Below are 4405 nucleotides of genomic sequence, written 5' to 3' on the forward strand. Positions count from 1 at the left end.
TTCGAGGTACATCTTGTCAAGCTCACAGGAAGAAATAGACGGGTTATCAGGTACATAATGAGGAAAAGTCACTGTCTCTTTGTTATCTGGTGGTATCCCGGAGGATTCAGGAAACAACTGGAGGTCCTCCGCCGGGTCACAGGGGTGTAGAGACTCACGGGTAACCTCTGCTTCAGAGTACACTAGGTCGGACTCACTGGAGGAAGCAGGCGAGGTATCGGGTACCGAGTATAGGAAAGTCTCTGGCCATTCACCACCAGGTGGCACCCCGAAGGGTTCTGGAGACAGCTGGCGGTCCTCCGCCTGGTCAGAGGGGTATAGAGACTCACGGGTAACCTCTGCTTCAGAGTACACTAGGTCGGACTCACTGGACGAAGCAAGCGAGGTATCAGATCCAGGATATAGGAAAGTCTCTGTCCATTCACCACCAGGTGGCACCCCGAAGGATTCTGAACACAACTGGAGGTCCTCCGCCTGGTCGGAGGGGTGTAGAGACTCAGGAGTAACCTCTGCTTCGGAGTACACTAAGTTGGACTCACTGGACGAAGCGAGCGAGGTATCAGGTACAGAGTATAGGAGAGTCTCTGTCCTTTCGCTACCAGGTAGCACCCCGAAGGGTTCAGGAGACAACTGGAGATCCTCCACCTGGTCGGAGGGGTGTAGAGACTCGGAGGTAACTACCACTTTGGGGTACCCATTGTCAGGCTCACAGGACGAAGCGGACAAAGTATTGAGTACCGGGTGTAGAGAAGTCTCTCTCCATTTGTCATCGAGTGGTATCCCGGAGGGTTCAGGAGGCAACAGGGGATCCTCCGCCAGGTAGTAGAGGTGCACAGACTCTGAGGTAACCACAGCTTTGGAGCATCCTTGGACATGCACACCGGTTAAAGAGAAAGAAGCATCTGATGCCGGGTGCAGGAAGTTCTCCTGTGTGGAGTCTGGATGGGCAGAAGTCTCTTCGGCCAGGAGAACTGGTGCACTACCCACGCACATTACCCATTGGGGTTTCTCCGGGATACAGGGAGATGAAGCTTCAGTAGGGACCTCAAGGTTGGGGTCAGGAGGTCTCAGGGAGGACAGACCCTGGCGTGACGGCTTGCCTCCAAGTCTAGCACGTCTGGACTGCCTCTTGAGGTTGAGAGAAGTATTCCGGAAAGCGTAGTCACCCTGTGAGGATTCTGGGTGGGCAGTAGTCTCATTGGGCTGGAGGACTATTGCGCTACCCACACACATTACCCGTCGGGGCTGCTCCGGGATACTGGGAAGTGAAGCTTCAGCAGGGGCCTCAGAGTTAGGGTCCTCGAAGACCATACGAAAGGCCACCAGGAAGGCCTGCAGGTCAAGGATGACAGGATCCCATGCTTCCCATAGGGGGGTGACCCATTTCAAGGCATCACCCGCTAGGTAGTCAATCATAAAGGCCACTTTAGCCCAATCGGAAGGAAAATAGAGAGGGTAGGCCTTAAAGTGTAGCATGCATTGCTCCACAAATGCACGACACTGTCTTGGATCCCCATAGTAACGTGGCGGATCCGCAGGAACGAGGGCTGATAGATCCATCTGGACGGGTGCGTAACTCGCCTGGAACTCAGCTAAAGGGGGGAAAAAATTTATTTATTTTATTTTAATGCATGTATTCGCTGGAAAAACTTCTCAAAGAGCGAAGGCCGTGGGGCTCAACGGGAACCATGGCCTGAGCATGCTGTTATGCACACGCCCGGGCTAAGCGGCGTGTGCGTGTGATTGGTAGTGATTCCACTGGACCGTGCCGGAGAGTGAATGCCTGGAGGGGCGTGACTAAGTATTCACCCGATCCGACCAGGGTCGCACGACGGCATACGACGCCAGTGCACCAAGGAGGAACCGAGCAGAGGGACCAGGTGCTACTCCAGGACAGACCCCGGACACGGCTGTTGACCCACACAGGGAAATACAGGAACAGGCTGGTAGGCTGGCACACAGACTGGAGGGTATAGGCAGGCACGACTGGTATGCAGGCAGGCGGGTATGCAGGCAGGGGGGTAAAGGCAAGCACAGCTAGAGTGCAGACAGGGAGGCACTAGCAGGTAGGAACACAGGCGGGATAGGACCCAGTACACACCGTGACTCAGGAACAATACAGGCAGAGGGTTACAGGCAAGCACAGCTAGAGTGCAGACAAGGCTGAGCAGGGAGGACAGGGCTCTGTTCACACGGAACAGACAGGAAGGGAAAGACAGAGCCAGATACTCACACAGTACTTGCAGAGACAACAAGCAGGAGTTAGGTACGAGTTCAGACTCTGCAGAAAAAGGAAGGGAACGGACATAGAGGCAAAACAGGTAAAGGACAGGAGAGAGTTCAGACTGGAACTGAGTGTACGGAGGAGACCGACACTGCAGAGGGATACAGGAGCGGGTCTGGGAATACGGCCCCCAGAGAGGCGGAACGAACAGGCAAGGAGCGTGTTCAGACAGGACAGACCAGACGCAGGAGCGGGTCTAGGAAATCGGCCACTAGAAGGCGGAACGAACAGGCAAGGAGCGTGTTCAGACAGGACAGACAAGATACAGGAACGGGTCTAGGTAATCGGCCCCTAGAAGGCAGGAGGAACAGGCTAGGAGCGTGTTCAGACAGGATAGAAAAGAGAACACAGAAAGGACTCAGTTCAGACACGGGAGCTGATACCGCAAAGCAGGAGACATACAGGACTCAGTTCAGACACGGGAGCTGAAACCGCAAAGCAGGAGACATACAGGACTCAGTTCAGACACGGGAGCTGATACCGCAAAGCAGGAGACATACAGGACACAGTTCAGACACGGGAGCTGATACCGCAAAGCAGGAGACATACAGGACTCAGTTCAGACACGGGAACTGATACAAAAAGCAGGAGACGAGAGACGGGACCTGGCACCTTCAGAGTGCAAGCACACACTGAAGGAAACACTATGCTCAGGCAGGGATAGAAGGGAGCTGCTGAGCTATATACCAAGTGACAGACAGCAATAGGCTGAGGACGCACAAGGGGTGTGACCCACAGCAGGTACAAAAGGCAGGAAGTGATCGGGCGCCGCCCTTAAGCAGCAGAAACAGACACAAACAGACAGCATGGAGGGAAGCCAGAGAGACATTCTGGACAGGAGATCAAGTGCGCCCTCTTGCACAGTGGGAGATGGACCACCATGCAAGGACGCCGCCAGGTATGTTACAATTATTCTATATGGAGCATTATACGGAGTTCATTACTCTGTATGGAGTAGTATGTGGTGACTATATTGTCTGATTTTAAAATGAAAACGTTTGACCCCCACAGCATGCACTGTAAGGATCCAGCGGTTTCTGAGCTATTGTAGAATTTACAATAGCTATCACTCATGTAATGTAAGAAGTGAGTGAAATCTTTGGCATTGTGCTATATCTATATTTCTTATCTGTGCATCAGGAATTGTGGTATGTGTTAAAGGGGCCCACTGAGACTCTTGCCCAGAGCCCACTACTATGAAAACAGACTATGAAAAGTAATCTCAATAATGCATCCCGGTCAGTCTGGGTTTATGCCCAATATGTCCACCACAATCAATCTGAAAAGGCTTTATATTAATATTCAAGCAAGGGCTGATAATATTGGTCATAGGGGGATCCTGTCTTTGGATGCCATTAAGGCCTTTGACAGTGTAGAATGGCCACATTTGTGGGCTACGTTGAAGCAGATGGTCTTTGGTGACAAATTTATATAATGGGTGCAATTGCTTTATTCTGACCCAAAGGGCAAAATAAGAGAAAGTGGCTCTGTCTAATCAATTTTTGTTGCACAGAGGTACAAGACAAGGATGGCCCCCTGTCCCTCTTATTCTTTGAAATAGCAATTGAAACTCATGCGGCAGTAATTAATAAAACGTCTTAGATAGATTTAAATATGGGACCTAGGAAGAAAAGGAGGCATTGTATGCTGATGATATACTCTTATACCTAGGGTATGCTCGGGGGTCTCTGGACAGCGCGATGGTGACTATCTCTAGCTCACTTATTTCTTCCAAAGATGCTAAGGACTAGTGGGCACTCATTACGGGTGGCAAAATGGTCATTCCGGCAAACAGGAAAGGGCTCTTTATAGTTAGAGCAGTCAGACTGTGGAACGCTTTACTATAAGAGGTAGTAATGGCAGACTCTATAACAACTTTTAAAAAAGGGCTGGATGATTTCCTCAGTACACATAACATTGTGGGTTATAGATAACTTAGTAACAACAAATGTATAATTGGTGGAGGAAGGTTGAACCTGATGGACTTAGGTCTTTTTTCAACCTATGTAAACTTGTAACATCCCCCTTGTTTCTGTATGGCGACCTCCACCCCAGGACATTCAGAACTTATTTTAGAAAATTAATCAAAATGGGGATGAAAACCATAATTACAAGAAACAG

The sequence above is a fragment of the Phyllobates terribilis genome, unplaced genomic scaffold (assembly GCF_046119375.1).
Source record: "Phyllobates terribilis strain yellow unplaced genomic scaffold, ASM4611937v1 Scaffold_56__1_contigs__length_8794411, whole genome shotgun sequence".
NCBI classification, from domain to species: Eukaryota; Metazoa; Chordata; class Amphibia; order Anura; family Dendrobatidae; genus Phyllobates; species Phyllobates terribilis.